At 38.1% G+C, this 17,443-nt stretch overlaps 1 protein-coding gene across 4 annotated transcripts in view; it reads right to left on the bottom strand.

The window, feature by feature from the left end:
* Window positions 1–17,443, bottom strand: part of Plcb1 (phospholipase C beta 1) — a 671,407-nt gene that overhangs the window by 433,783 nt on the left and 220,181 nt on the right. The window lies entirely within an intron of this gene.

Genomic DNA, 17,443 nt, shown 5'->3' with positions numbered 1-17,443 from the left:
AATGTCTGATGGTTAAATCCCAATGTCTGATGGTTAAATCTCAATGTCTGATGGTTAAATCCTAATGTCTGATGGTTAAATCCCAATGTCTGATGGTTAAATCCTAATGTCTGATGGTTAAATCATAATGTCTGAAAAACCTTGCCCAGCTCTGTTTCTAGGATGATGTTGGCAAAGAGAGATGGCAGCCAAGATGGCTAACACATTTTAAAAACAGGACAAATTCAGATATAGTGGTTTTATCACATAGAATTTTCTTACTAGTAAAACACTTAGTGGATGTTGAAAGGGATCCTTCATACTAAAACAGTGTTGCCTGAGAGGAATCCACAAAAGGAAACTAATTTCAACAAGTCAATAAACACTGTGTAATATTTATACAAATACTTTGTCAGCTTCCAATACTTGAATGTCATCTGAGCCTGGAGGAAACAAACTTTTGAATGGGTGTTGTGTGATTCAAAATGAATCTTCACCATGGCCTATTTGGTGGTGGTGTAAATCCTGTCCTGAGTCGTTTATCTTATAAAAGTATGAAACTTAAAGCAAATTCAACATCCATTATTACTATGTACTCTTTAATGTGTGCATGCATATACACCTATAAAAGTAGTGTGTGAGCGTGTATGTGTGTATGTGTGTGTGTTGTGAGGAGAGTCTACAAGCACAGTATTTAAAGATTAAACTGAACCCAGCTTCCAGACCACTTCGTCATTTAAGCACCTTAAAGCTAGCTGATCTTTGAGACCTGGATTCTGCGCTCCCCTTGTGTGCTCTTCACCTTCCAGTCCAATGCAATTAGTTTGATTAAGCACTTATTGTACATATTAAGAATCCCCCTAGAACTGCTCTGGGAAGCTCTGAGAGATGCACAAATGAATATAAGCAGGTCCCTGCCGTATGGAGTACGATGGCAGGTGCAGGGACTAATGGAAACATGGTGCTTGCCAGATTTGAAGGTCAAAACTTTTCTGTTATTAATCTGGCTTATATCCCAACTAAGTATAAATTGCTTTGATCTCAGCTGATGTACTATCCTAAAGGGGAAAACAGTCAATCTAGCACAATGGAAGGTTATAATAAATTTATATTTTAATTAAACTTTTATACTTAGGTTTTGTTGTCAATCTTTTGAGGCAGGGTCTCCTCATGAGGCTTCAAACTTACTATGTAGCCCAGGTTGCCCTCAAACTCGAAATTCTCCTGCTTCTGCAACTAAGCATTGCTAGTGCAGTCTAGCACCACTACGCCTGGCTCTAAAGCATTTTTTTTCTTTTTAAATGTAGATCCACAGATATGTATTTATCTAGGGTGTGTGGGGAACTGAACACAGCTTTGCCCATGTCAGGCAAGTGCTTTAGCAATGAGCTATTTGACAGACCCTCTCTAAAGTGTGCCTAAAGCAGGTATTTTTGTGACGTAGATGTTGATGTCTGAGCCTTTAGATGCTGGAATAAGATCCAATTGCTTTAGTTTCAGGTCTCTTCACTGACAGCTCCCTCCACATTGACTACCAATAAATTTCCCAATTATTGGCTCCTTCTCCACACTTGAAACACTTCTCTGATACCATTAATATAGATACCTCAGTCTCCAAAAAGACATTCACCTACTGGTCAGTACACATGAGAAGCACACTGTAATCTAATTAATATTTACAGGGAAATACAAATCAAAACTCTTTTGAGATTACTTCTCACCCCAGCAATTGTTGCCTTTATTAAGAAAGCAAATCATACCAAGTCCTGCCAAAGTTTTGAGGATAGGGAAATCAATATATGGTTAGTGTGATTTGTTAATGGTTGTAATCAACTGATCTCGGTGTGGGGGGGGGATTTAATGCCCACCCCACATGAGAGAATTCTTGTCTGTTACTATAAACTTAGTCCAAAGCCTATAGGTGGGGATATCATGGGCAATGGGGGCAGGGAAAGCATGCTGCTGTTATTTCAATTAATTCACATGGCATCAAACTGCCTTGTATTTATGCTTCTGTTCCTTGCCATATGCTATTCTCAGTCTCAGTCAGATCAGCTTCTCTTTGCAGTGAAAGGCAGTGAATGCGGCAACTCGGGTCTTCTTAAAATGCTGAGGATAAGCAACTGTTGGGTGCTCAGTACTCCAAGGACCTTTATCCTGTGCCCTCTAAGGTTCAGGGAGCATTACCTAAGAGGAAACAGAAAGAATGTAGGAGCTGTATGATGGGGAGGAGGGATGCAAAATGTTGTCTTCTGGGTATCACACAGACTTTGCAATGAAAACATTCACAGCATCTGTTATACACATGGGGGCCTGCACAAAACTGGGCCTGTCAACAGTCATGGATAGGAAGGGAATCCTGGGGGCTATGGTCTCTCAGGAACTACTTACTGGCTATGGGTGAATGCTAAGGAAGGGTGAATCATTCTCTAAAGTGTGTGTCTACTGATGAGCGTACCAGGTTCTACTGGAGAGTTCTGTACCTTTCTGTCGTATAATAGCCCCTGTTAATCTTAGTTATCACAAATCAAGAGCACAGGACATGAAAGTGGGAAGAGACTTGCAGGGAAGAATGCTTGGTGGGAGTGTGAGGGAGAAGTGAGGATAGGGGTGGGAAAAATCAGAGTGTGTTACATTAGGAAACTGTCAAAGAATAATTTGTAAAATTTGAGACTACATTCATGGGGATCACTTAAAAAACAAGTCTTATTTATTCCTTTACTTCTCTTTATTTTATTGAGAATAGATTTTTTTCCATGCAATACAGTCTGATTACAGTTCCCCTCCCCCAACTCCTCCTAGATTTATTTAAATGCCACTCATTTTCTTGTCCATTCAACATGCTATTGTTCATCTCCTACATGCCAGGTATCGCCCTACTGACTCCAGAGTGCAGTGGTTACCAAAATAGATCACTCCTTATGTCTTGAAGCTTATGAATGGGTTTACTGGTAACTGTCAATTCCATGTAAAAAAGTAACTCAGTAATTCAGTATCAGGAACCAAGTAATAATTCATCTTAAATAGTGATTCGTAACATTGAGAAAACTAGTTAAGATCATAATGGTAGAGGTTCATTCACTCTAGTCCCTTTATCTGTCTAATAAACATACACAGAGAGTTTTGCATGTTCTTCATTCAGCCTTCAAAACATGCTGTAAAAGACATGTTTCATCTGGTGTCCTTTCACAGATAAGAAAATGACAGTGTGTAAAGGTGATGCCTTAGATTGATGGGGACTAAATCCAGATTGATCCTGGCTGGTTCATATCTAGAGTTCATTCTATGAAACCCTCTGTCATACTGCAACCTGGCTCCTGTGAGAGCTGGCATCACTAATCAGGATGCCCATGAGATCAGAATAGTCAGCCCTGTTGCATACACTAAAAGCCTCTGTGTGACCATGGATGTGGACTTGCCAGCCCATATGGCTGTGACTAGTGTCAGCTGCAGTCTAGTTTCATAAGACGAATGTTTCCTTTTCACAGAGGTATTAATATTCAGTGAGATATTCAGATCTAAAGTTAATAATTCACTGAGTTTGGTGAATGCATATATTCATGGACAGCTAATATCAAGATAGAGATCATTGCTAATCCTGAAAAGAAGTCATTCCTTTCACCCATTTTTGGACAACTGTACACATTTTACTTGGTCTGATGTGTATTTCTGCAGCAGTTTGAATCATGAGTGATGGCTCTGATTCCCCGTAAATGCCTCAGTTGTCAGAGTTAACCAACAATCATGCGTGAAGGTAGTATCAATCACATATTCTACAGCAAGGTGCAATTGTGAACTTCTCTGCCCTCTTTTTATCTATACCATCCATCTCAAACTGTCAGTCATGCTGTTTTCACTAAATACACCTGGTTTTTACAAATACCGCTGACTATCAAGGTGCCCCAGAAAAGACATCAGCTCATTTGCCTGTCGGTCTGCGATTTGTAATACAGAGTATCACTATGCACAACTTCGCTAAACAAATGCAGTAGGCCTATTTGTGTAATCCAAAAATCATGGCATATCAGCAAAGTCACTGGACATGCTGATAACACTTGCTATTTCCATACTGATTTCCTCAGGAGGTATCTAACCTGATGGACATGAAGGTGATAAATCAGAATAAATACTAGGCCCATAATTGTCAAATTTTAGCATGAATATAAATCCTATGAGAATCTTCCTAAAATATAGATGTGTATTTCTTTGGATTCAGTTGAGCCTGATACGTTCTAAGAATCATTTGACATGCTGCTGCTGCCTCTCAAGAAAGAACTGAAGCTGATACAGGAAAATTGCAGGAAAAATTCAAGTTTGAATTAAATACACGTGTAGAAGTACATTTCTCATTAACGTGAAGAACTCTCTTCCAAGCAGTTATACAGGAGAAAGGGCAATAAGTGGACACACAGTTTAAATGCATAATCCATCATGGCAAGGCACGGTGGCAGAAGTGGGGTGATAGAGAGAACGCCAAGTGGCTTGCTCACATCGCTGAAGCTCAGAGAAAGAGGGGAGTGCTGGTACTCCTCTGACTTTCTTCTCCCTTTTATTCGCTCCAGTGTTTGGACCCTTGGGGTAGTGCCATTCACATAAATCCTCCTTGGAATCACCTTGACAGAGACATCCAAAGTCTGCCTCACTGATGCCCAAGGCATTCAACAGTCAACCTTATCAATTCACCTTCATAAGCCCCCAACTCCCAGGCATTTGACAGTAAATGGGATCTCAAGTCAGAAACCCTGTGTGACTGGCATCAACAAGCGGCTTGTTTAACACAGGTCTTAGCAGAGTGCTAATATGAACTGTCACATTCCAAGTGCACACTGTAGTAGAGGACGTTTCCTATGGATTGGATCCTGAAAGCTTTTCTTTGCAGAATATCTGATGCATGTACCCACCACTAATAAGGTGGTAGGTACTCAGAAGTTCTTTTTCACCCTAAACTTCTATAGCTCCAAGTGACTTACATGCTTGATCTTATTATCTTCATAAATCAAAGAACACGACAAGAGTAGGGTATAGCCCAATGATGAACACTTTTTTTTTTTAGCTTATGTAGAGGCTTAGCTCACTCTCTAGTACTCTGAGAAAATAAAACCTCCTTGTTTTTTTATTTCTGACTTTATTTCGCTTTGCTCCTGTCTTCCAGAAACAAGCGATACAAATTTTTAAACCAACAAGACTAAGCTTATAAACTCTTACCAGTGTATTGACTGAGAAAAGTAGATCTGGACGGAAAGCAAGCCTTGGAAGGTACCAACCACAGATGCGTATTCACTATGAGCCCCAGAAATGATAAGGTCTATGTTTTCTTTTCTGCGCATGAGCAGGGGGCTGTCCAGCCTTCTTCCTGGTCTACCTAGGAACTCTGGGGCTTGTGTCTAACCTCTCTCTGTTCTATACTTCTCCTACTTAATTTTTTGCTAGGGATATGTTATCTGCCTGACAGCTCAGACTTAAAGTTTCTTTCCAAACTGTCAAACTAGTCTATTCTACCAAGTTATTTAAAAAAGAAACAGACTTTAAAACTCAGCACTTCTAGGAAGACGGAGACACTGTGAACAGCAAGGCTGATTGCTTTTCTTTTTAATGTAGACTGCCCTCTCCCAGGTAATTTAGATTTCCAAAGTCAAGCCTGGCATCATGTTATGACATTCCACATGTTATGACATTCTACATGTTATGACAGTCTACATGTTATGACATGCACTGTTCTGACGAACAGACACAAAGATTTGCAAAGTCTCAATCACTGAAAACGCTATACTAATAAGAAAATACTGTGACATCTATTCAATAAATCCCCGTCACTCTTCTATCTCATGTTTATGGTTCTATGTGATCATGAGTAAGCCTTGTGGTGGTTCACAGAATATTCAGAAATTACAAACTCACATTCTGTCCTCCTGAGTATCCCAGAAGGAGCCTATAGACGAGGAAAGGTGGTCACATTTCAGCACACAGCTTCTATTTTAGTTTCACCTTCAGCTGACTGGGTGCTTCTCTCTTTTCATTCCAACCCTTTGAATGGGAAAAATTACTACCCATTTTTGATAGGGAAAGAAACCAAGGGCTTACTCTACTATAAAAATGTATAACTCTTTGTCTTAGATGGACCTTTGAGCTGGCAAGAACCAGGAATCAGATTTGCTACTGTGGCCTTATTTAATAATGCAGTATTGACAGGCACATTTCCAGTAATGGCATGTACAATAATTGCATATAAAATGGCCACTGCTATAGCAATCCATGATCTATAATCCAAGAGCAATGGCACTCTTACCTCAACACTAAGACAATGAAGCAAGGTCGCTCAAAATTATAAGTATTTTCACAGATTGGATCTATGTACATTTAATTAAAGAGTAAACTATACTTTGGAAGAGCTGGTTCCACTCTAATACTATTGCTTCCATGATAAAGCATAACAATCATTAATACTTTGAGATGCCTTTTACTGAACAGGCAGTGTTTTTAGGTCTGAGAATCCAGACATTTCTGAACATATAAGCTCATTTAGCTTTACAAACCCCATTCCTAAAGTAGATGTCACAGCGAAGCACTTCCTGTCACATGAAAGCAGCCAAGCACTGTATTCAAAGTGTTACATGCTGAATTTTATACACCAAAACAGCTTAATTTCATTTTCTAAAAGACTAAAGGCCATTTTAACATCTTCAATTTTCCACATGAGCAAGGATTCTTACATAATCATTAGCTGCAATAATCAAGTGGAAATTGCGTTAATGAAGTTTTGTGGAAAAATACAAAATATTTTATATACAGTGAGTTTTTTTTTAATGGGTCTCTTGAAGCTATAAGAAATATCTCTTGTTCCTCATGTCTTCTCTGTAGGAAGGTAATAAAACAGGGCCCCAGACACACTGGAGAAGCACGGAATCTGTCTCTCTCCAGAACAAGTTATAACTGTATTAGAGTTGAGCAATAACTCTGGAGTCCTCAGTGTTGTATTAAAATTTAGATATATTTAGATAAGAAGTCCCAGACAAAAATTGCTGTCTAGTAATGAAAACGTGAAGTTTTTTCCATTACAACACATTTTTTTTTCAAAATTTAATAACCATCTTTAAAAACATACAAGGCCGTGCAAGTGGTTTACAGTAGATAAAAATTATCTTATATTTTATAAAAAGGCCACAGAAGCTTTGTTCCGGTCCATCAGTCCATAGCTTAGGGAGTTATACGCCAGGAAAAATTCCTATGCAATTACTGCTGTGGCATGAATGTATGGCACTCCTAGTTCATATTATTATAGCTGGAAGTGGGGCCTTGGAGAGCCAATTAGGATTAGATGAGGTCTAACAAGTAGGATGTCATGCTGCCATTATAAAAAGAGCAGAAAGACCCATAGGGTGGAATTCTCTACCAACCTTCTTCATGTTGTGGTGACTGCCAACCATAAAATGATTTTGTTGCTACTTCATATCTGTATCAACTTATGACATTGATATTATACATCTACTGGCAGGGATCTGTTGACTCTAGGCCAGGGACAGCAGATGAAGAGAAACCTGCATGAGCTGCAGAGAAGAAAAGATAAACCTAGTTCTGACATTCTTCATAGCCAACCTCAGCAATACATCTGACCTGTATAGAAAATGGGGATGACTTCACCAGGGGTGTGGCCCCAAGCCAGGCTGAAGCAGGAGATCTACTCCCAGCTGGTAACTGTTTATGCGTGCCATGATCCAGCCAGGTAACCTCAGATCAATATCTTAGTTGAAGTGGTCTAGCGGGATTGGTTTTCTGAGAGAGATGGGTCCATGGATCCTTCCTGTCTACACTAAAACACCTTGCTGCAGACATTACCATTCACTATTAGGAAATGGGCTTATAGAATTTGACATATTGACATTTTCTACCACGAGAGTTTCTGCTCAGACATCCTGTCTCCTTGCAAAGTACAAGTGACCCCATTGGGAACAGAGGATAAGAATTAAATTTCAAGTCAATTAAAGAATCTCATTACAATTGGACTGTCCATGAGTTCAGGGGCATTTTTATTATGACTTATTAAATTGAACTGTATCTACGTGTTTAACTCTAAGGTGAGTGCTTGCTAAACAGGAACTATGCTGCAGTTCTCACAGGACCCACCAGTCCAAGTCCATCAAGGCACTTTCTAGTTCCAGTGTTTATGACAGTTCATTGAAGGATTGGGGGCAATGGTCTGAGAAAACACAAGAATTCTCTTTGATTTCTGTTTCTTTAGCTTTTGGCTTTTAGTTTTCAAAACTTTATAAGGGTAACTCTTAAAGTCCTGGCCTCAAGAAGGACCCCTGGCATCCATCCAAACCCTCTTCATCATTCACTACAGAGAAACACAGTCAGACATGAATTCACTTCAAGATGTTCCCCAAAGCCAGACAGCAAGGTGTACCATGTAAAAAGGTGTACTTGATCCTCCATGAAGGAAGCAACAGGTCAACAAGCAACAGGAGCAGCTATGCCCTCCACTGGAAAAGATTTAAAGGCAGCAGTGGAAATGCTATGTGACACTTGTCACAAATATTCTTCAGTATCAAAAAAAAAAAAAAACAAAAACAAAAACAAAAAAAACCTGAATACATTGCTAATGTTCACTCCCCCACAATAAAAGCAGAATCCCCTGCGTCTCTGAATGGGTGATTAATTAGCAAATGATCTTTGCTGTTGGGCAGGCTTTCTCCAGCTTTCAGGAGCACATCACTGCCAGGAGATGTTGTCAAAATGCACATTTTGAGTCAGTACATTTGGGTAAGAGTCAAGATTCTGCAGTGCTCAAGAACTCCCAGCTGATGCGGGTGACCCCTGCACAAGGCCAGATGTGAAGTGGGAAAGCTGAAGCTGCCACTAGAAATTCACTTCCAAGATCACATGCGTCAGGTGTCACAAGCGCTGTGCAATATGCAACTAGTGGCTGCTGAGCTACCCAGACAAAGGACATTTACAGTAGTGTAGAAAGTTCTTTGGTTAGAATTGTCCCACATGCTGGGCAGGGGGCTCAGGCAACACTGCTTCTCCTTGATTGCTGTTTCTTTAGTTAGTTTTTTCTCTGTTACTTCCTCTCCATTTCCCTCACCATTTTAAGTCCATGCACTATCAAATCAGCATGCTTTTCACTACCCATTCCTCGTTCGTTTAAGCAGATTTGATGACTTATAGATAATAAATCACAGGTGGTTTGGGGACAATACATTGAATTTGCTTCTAACTTTAAATATTCTCAGTGTCTTCTTGTAGATGGTGGGAAAAAAGACTCTGTTAAAAAAAAAAAAAAAAACAGATTTGTTTTTGTTTCCTACTCATGTTCTCCCAACCTACTTTTCTGTGAAAAATGACTCTTTTTTCTGTCTCACATATCTAGTTAACTTTGTGATAGTTGAAAATGTTACTCACTTTTTTTCAGCACTAATTAAAGGGTAAAGATCTTTCTGGACGAGAAAGAGATTCCCACATATCAAGCATATTACAAACTGTTTGATGATAGTTTAATGACATTCAGTTTAGAAAGCTACAGCTGGTGACAGGCTACATCAGAGGTGACACTTGTGGAAGGTCAGAGGATGCCGTTCAGTTGTTCTACATTTTGAGTTTTATATCTGAAGACAGGGAAAGGTTTTAAAAACTTAAAGATGCAAAACATGTAACCACAACAGATAAAAGCTCTAGAGTTGAACTGTATGGATGCCATCTTTTGCAGAGAGGCACTGGTAACAAACACCTTCTCTGTGAATCCTTCCATCCTCAGCTATATCAACCTTGGAGCACCTCTGAAATTAGTGACTCCGGGATCAGCAGGAAAGTCAATAGAATCCTTGGCTACTTTCCTATGTTTTGTAAACCGTGTGTCATTACATCTTTTAAAATTATAATAACTTGAAGTAGAACTGGAGAGATGGTCCAATTTCTGTTCCCAGCAGCCAAGGTGGCTGGCTCACAACCACCTGTAACTCTAGCTCCAAAAGATAAAACACTGTGGCTACCTTGACCACCTGCATTCCGGAACACATGCACGTGCATGTATGTACATGCCTGCATGCAGACACAGTGTCCCTAACTAAATAAAGGGAGACTGTTCATAAATTGATACATAAGTGGCTACAGAATACACTCCAAATTCAATAAAGTTAAATACACGATGTATATTTTAATTACAAAAATGCTAATAAAAGGAGTAAACAGGCTGCCCTGTGTTACTATAGCACATCCATCGGAAAGGTATAAATTGCAAACTTTGGGTAAGGATGTACAAAAACTGATTGATTTCCTACTCTTACTGAAGTATAAGTTAAGGCAATTCTTTTACAAAAATACTTGGCCCTAATCAACACAGAATTCATTGACTTGGCAATTATATGCCTGTACATGTGTTCTTGGCAGGAAGCATGAGGAAGAATACTAAAATCTACAGCATGGTCTTCTCGTGGCTGCTGTGAGACTGCCACCTACGCAGTGGCTTAAAGTAACAGAAGTTTATTTTTATAGTTCTGGGGGTTACTTGTCATACCACAAAGTTGAAATCTATCTAAACAAATGAAAATAGTCTGACATAGAAAAGTAATAAGAATTTATGTCAAATTATTGGCTTATTAATTCTATTATTTGTAGATGTCAAGTGAATAGATCCATCTTTTGCCTTTGACATAAATATGAATGCACTAGGTCAAACACATCTTCCGTCACCCTCTCTCCTATTCCTCAGCATTATTTTTCCCATCGCTCCATTGCTCTCTTAAATGACCATTTATATATTCCTTACTGCCAATGTCTTCCTTAATAGCCTTGAAGATCCATATGGTCGAATTCATATCTGTCTGTCCTAGAAGATATGGAATTTGGCTCTTAAATTTAATATTCATAGGAGGCTGTGATCTCTATATGTATGTCTATCTACATTGGGACATATGCCATATAGAGCCTGAAACATGGCAAGCTCCCAGGCAGTCTCTTCAATTCTGTGTGGTCCATACTTGTGGCAAGAGTCCTTGTATGTAGACAGCTGAATGCTATCACAGGAAAATACTTCCTGGTTCTGCAAGAGTCCCCAATATGCCTTGTTTCACAGGTCAACCATCATATCCATGTATTCTTATGGTTTCTGCTGATTTACTGTGACCTTATGGCAACTAGATGTGCCAGTGATCTCTCTCCATCAATCTATGTCTCACTAAAATGCTACTTGACTTTAAAAAACATTCAGAATCATTTCAGTGCCCAAAACTGTAGGAAAATATCCATAATTAAATTTTTTGATAGTAAATCAACTTTAGCTTATATTCAGAGTCTTTATCAAACTAGAACACGAATCATGAAAATTAGTAATGAAATTACACGAATATCAATAGTAGAAAAACAAAAACAACATATTGCTAGATAGCTAGATATCCAAAACTTCAGTGTCTTGAACAGGCAGCAATGTGTGTGGCATCAGCAGACAGAATGAAGAATGTGAGGTAATTTGTCTCACATGTCACAGCTGGGTAGTGGCACAGCTGAAAATAGACTCCTAACAGTTGACTTTTTAACAGTGTGATTTCAGCTACTTAGAAAAAAATGCTAATAAGCCTAGGGGTGTAACATTATACAAAGCTAAGAATCATCATTCCAAGAAAGTGCTGCGTTCACTCACCTACAGATTCACATGCAGGATTTTCACTTTCAAAAAAGCTGTATAATAAAACCAAGAATCTGATTTTAAACATAAGAAACCTGGTCAAAAGAATCAAAGTATTTTAATTTATAATTTTCAATGGCTCAGAGCTGTGGTTCTCAACCTGTGAGTCATAACCCCCTTGGGGGTTGAAGACCCTTTCACAGGGATTGCCTAAGACCATCAGAAAACACAGATATTTACATTACAAATCATAACAGTAGCAAAATTACAGTCATGAAGTAGCAATGAAATAATGCTATAGTTGGGGTCACCACAACATGAAGAAGGAACTGTATTAAAGGGTAGTGGCCTAAAGAAGATTGAGAACCACCGGCTTAGGGCAAACATTTTCAGGTTTTCGTAAACCTGTTCATTCAAAAGGGCTGCATAGCATACTGAGCTTCACTATAAGTGTCTTGTATTCACAGGACGCACTTTTCACAATTAACAAGCCAATGTTGATTCACCCTGACCATGTGTTTCCTCAATTTGAACCCAACATCCCTTATAGGTCTCAGAGTCCCAGTCAGGAAGCTATCGCCTTTAGCCTTTATCACATCTACCTGGGCATCTCTATACTGTGCTTTTCAGTCAGGGATTAGTGTTTCCTTTGAGGAAGAACAATTCTAAGATTCTTAGAAAACATAGCAGGAGAAGGGCTAAGAGATCAAAAAGAGAAATAGCTTTCTGTGGCTTTCAGGTCCAAGTACTCAGCATGACCAGGCACACTTTAAGGTATTGTTTTCTGAGGTGGAGATATGAATGGTCCACCATTACCAACATTTAGGTAAAATAGTTAAAAATAATACTGAGATCATAGATAACAACAGCAACAACAATCTGCAGCAGCAGCAGCCACCATGGCAGTCAGTGATGACTATCTAAGTTGATCTCTGTGACCCACATGGTGAAAGGAAATAACAGACTTCTCCAAGTTGCCTTGTGATTTCCACATGGTTTTTGTAGTACATGAACACACACAAATATAAATGAATAAAGAGATAAATAAATAAAGAGTTAAAAATGATAATATTGAAAAAATAACTAGCAGTGGTGAGTTTCATTTACATGATTCTAAATTCTATAACAGTTTTGAACATCTGGCTTTGTGAACTGACATTATTAATAGCAAAGACACAAATACAAATGTTTCTGGCTACTGAAGGCTCAGGTTCTAGGTGGCTCTAACTTGGGTGGAAGCAACCATCTTCTGGAAGAAAAAAAATTAACTGCAAAAATTGCCTCAACTCTCACTTTTCATATTCTCCAGTCATTTCATCACTGTGACTTGGTGAGTCTTTGTACTACCAGTTATTCTATTTTGCCACTCCAATCTAAGGCAAACTAGAAACTTTCTTTGGCATTGAGAATGCGGCATAATTGGTGGAGCACCTTTTCGGATGAAGGCTACACCTTAAGAAGCCATAGTGTTCTATCTTCTTTCCCCGCAAGAACATGATCAGGCTGAGTCAGTTGTAAAGGAATGTGGATCACTTGCAGAGCAGTAGAGGCAATTCTTGACCTGCCTTGATCTAGATGGCCCCAAAACATATCCCAACAGATCCCAGTCCAAAATCAGAGGAGCAACTTCTTCAACCCACAGCTTAGTTGACAGACGTGTGAACTGGGCCTGATGCAGAAGTACTCATAGCTCATCAGTACTGCAAATGTTTGTGACTTCATGTCCCTAAGTCTCAGGATAGCTGCTGCAGCTTGTGAAGAACTCTAAGTTCTACCCACTAGCATGAGCACTAAACATTGAAGACTTTTGATTTGAACATTTAGTGTCTACAAAGAAAATATTTCCATGTTTCAGAGAATAAATACAGAACTACCTCGGATCAGAATTTGAAGAAAATATACAGCTTTTCAAAAATGTCTAATCAAACCACAAAAATCTTCAAGAAACATGTTTTGGTATATTATTTGTAACTTGAAGCAGTCATAATTATTAATAAATGTCATTTTAAGTGCCTGAATCATGTTTCAAAAATATATTTTCTGTACTCAATTTATGTTGTAAAGGATGAAGATGTCATTTTGATAATTCTGTCCATAATATATATGGAAAAGGAGTATTTAAAGGATTTTAATATTTTCATAGAAACTTCAAATCATAGAGCACTATACTAGACCACAGACCATTTTGATAGAATGCACCCTTTAATTCTATGCTGCAGTAGAAAATTGTGATCTCCCCCACTATATTAGCTACTCAAGGAGCATGCTCAATTGTGTTTTTCAAGGTAAATGGGAGAAAAGTGAAATAACCTTGGAAATTATTTCTTTGCCTTTACCTTACTGCTTTTTAATCTCATATTTTCATGTCAGCAACCAGAAATGGAAGGAAACATTGATGAAAATATCAGAATGGATGTACAAGTGATTGCACATAATAGAAAACTGAGCAACTCTGTCTTTTGATATAGATATGCAAATATTTGGCCCAAACTCTAAAATAAAAAATTCATACCACAGGGATTCATTCTACAAAACTACAACAACACCCATTGCTTTCAATGCAAGTTAGCAGTCAATATTCTTGATAATACAACCTGCCTAGAAAGAAAGAAAACAAGATCTCTGTCACATATTTTATTAGTAAATAAGAAAAATATTTTATATATGTAATCATCTACACGTGAGCCCTAAAAAGACTTTTGAAAAACTACTTTAACTAACATAGGCAATGTTTAAGGCACAAAGGAAATTATGCATAAGTCATCCTTCAATGAAAAGTCAAGAATGGTCTTGGTGCCTAGTAGGATGGGCATTCAAATTTTACATAAGACATGAATAGATTCCACTAAACCCCTTCCCTGATTGGGTTAACATCCAAACAGTACTGAATGTTGACAGGCAAAGCCATTCTAGGTGTTAAATAAAATTAATCTTTTGTTTTTGTTTTGTTTTTGTTTTTCAGTCTCAATCACCTGTGTGTCTCACCGGACATCACTTATGTTCATATACAGGTTGGTTTCTGGGCAACAATCACTACATTGAAATGCCATATGGTGAAGCCATGATCATCTTCTAATTTAACCAATCCAATGCACAGCCCACTGGGCAAACTTATTATCTTATAAAACAAATTTTAACATCTTCTAAAGCACTTCTATGTTTCATTTCTGGAATTCACTATACTTACATCATATTACATTGCTTTTTTTTCTTTTTTTCTTTTTTTTGAGACAGGGTTTCTCTGTATAGCCCTGGCTGTCCTGGAACTCACTTTGTAGAGAAGGCTGGCCTCGAACTCAGAAATCCGCCTGCTTCTGCCTCCCGAGTGCTGGGATTAAAGGCGTGCGCCACCAAGCCTGGCATACATTGTTTCTTATATTTCCTCCTGCTCTTTTGTTTCATGTGTAAGGACCATGAACACCAGTACTTCCTCTTATTTATTCTTCAATATATGAAACTAAATTCAAGAACTTTTTATGGGAGATGTTCACTATGCCTTTAACTGAATTAGATCCAATCTCAAATTTGACTTCTCATAACACATTATTACATACAATATTGATTAATTCTTAAAAAAATATACATGGAAAGGAATTTTACCAAGTTGTCAAAAGTATGTAAAATTAAATTCCAAGACAAAGAAAATATCAAGCCTGGCTGTGGTGGCTCATGCTTGTAACATCAGAACCTGGGAGACTGAGAGAGGAGGAGGAGTTTGAGGTCAGCCTGGGCTACATAGGGAATTATAGGTCAGCCTGGGCTACATAGTGAATACAACAGGCTACATAGACAATGCTGGGCTAAAGGGAAGGTCCTGATTTAAGGCAAACAAACAAGTGAAAATCATTAAGCTTTAAAATACAAATGCCATATATAGAAATGAGGAGAAACAGCCCTCAGAGACACTTGGAAACCTATTAGAAAGATGGTCTGAAATATTATGAATATTCAATAAATAAGGTGCATAGTAACACATGTATGTATATATTACACATACACATAACTCATTAAAGGATTTTCGAACTATGAATGAAAGTATTTAGAATACTATACATGTGGGATAGTATTTGGGATATAATCTATGTATATGATGAATGCTTTAAGACAATTTAAAAGCTATAAAGACAGCATGAAGGAAAATAAAGACATGCTGTCCATCTGGATGGAAATAATTATGCTAATGACAAAAATGGTTATCATTGTGTGCTAAATTTTAAATACCAATAAAATCCCGAGTCTTGAGAACAATAATGATTCTGAAATTCATACAGAAATCTGAAAGAGAATAAATAGAAGACTCTGTTGTAATGTGGGTGGCTGAGGCAGCAAGACTTCAAGTTTGAAGCTCTACTGGGCTACATAGTGAGTTCAAGGCCAGTCTGGGCAATTTAGTGAGATACCCTCTGGAACGCAAAGGGCTGGAGATGCTATGTGGCAAAGAATGCTCCCCAAAGATGTAAGGTTTGGTCTAACCCTCAATGCCACCAAAATGACAAATATTAAATGCCTAGACAACACTTCTGCTCAAGGGAGCTAACATATTTAAATATGTATTTTAGTATTTGCATCCCCAATATAATAAATAGAAAGAAGGGTTATAAACCTGGTGACCACTGTCACAGAAACTGCAGCACAAAGGACAGGTAGAAAGCTGATCTTCAGGCACTCACGTAAGTGGAATATCACTCAGGCTGCAATTTTCCCCAGTGATTAGGTAAAAATGACAGGTATTATCCTCCTTAGATCAGAGTCCAATCAAGAAATGGGGCATTTTGACCCCCATAACGCAGCCAAGAAACATCTATGAAATGCCATGAGCAGTTCAAAACATAAGAAAACTTCTGGGATTATGCAAGATTCCCATCTCCTAGGATTGACAGACGTAAAAAGCACAGGGCAGATGCAATCTGCTCCCACATGATTTACGGCTATTTAAAGGGTCTGCCAACATGAATAATGCACACAGGTTATTTTTACACAAAATGCACTCCAAATTATACAATGAATAGCTCAGCGATGGCACAGATTTTCCCAGAAGTTGAATTTATAAAACAAACTTTTCTTTTTGTTTTTATTTTCTGATCTTTGTGGTTAAATCTATAAGATTATGTTACTTGCTGAAGTAGGAATGAACTTGTTTTACATTTCCAAAGCATTTGAAAACAGTAAAACTAGTAAAATTAATTTTTGTAATGTATAAAACTGCTTTTGCAGCTTTAAAACACACATTATATATAATAAATATTACATTATATAATATGTACAATATATACTACATAACATATATATACATCTTTAAGGGATATATATATCTCTTAAAGAAAATATATGGTATAGGCCCAGATATTAAGTGAGGAAAATAGTATTGAGAGTAAAACTTAGTAGAAAGTTACTAATATTCTCGTCATTCTTTCATAATAATCCTCTTTCACATTGAGGAATATGAATATACCTTAAGTTTTTATAGAAAACATTCAAAGAAAGGCAGAGCAATGAAATAGCCGAGAATTAGACCAAGGCACAGCCAAAACTGGTCATGAGAAAGCAGTAGCTCTTAACTCACGGGGAAAAGGTGAAGTTTTAGACTAGTCCAAAAGACAGACTTCTCAGTAGATCGCACTGGGATGAAAGAATAGTAAACTTAAAAGGATCCAATTATATTTTAAAATACAGAATTCAAAGCAGTGCTCAGAGCTGACAGTGCTCAGTGGGGTAGACGCCCTGGCCTTATAAACCTGAAACATGAATTCGATCCCATGTGAAGGAAGAAGAAAGGAGAAAACTAATTAGACAAGTTTGTACTCTGACCCACACTATCCCTTCTCTCTCTCTCTCTCTCTCTCT

The sequence above is a fragment of the Mus pahari genome, chromosome 3 (assembly GCF_900095145.1).
Source record: "Mus pahari chromosome 3, PAHARI_EIJ_v1.1, whole genome shotgun sequence".
Lineage (NCBI taxonomy): Eukaryota > Metazoa > Chordata > Mammalia > Rodentia > Muridae > Mus > Mus pahari.
This window is presented reverse-complemented; position numbering and strand designations above follow the sequence as displayed.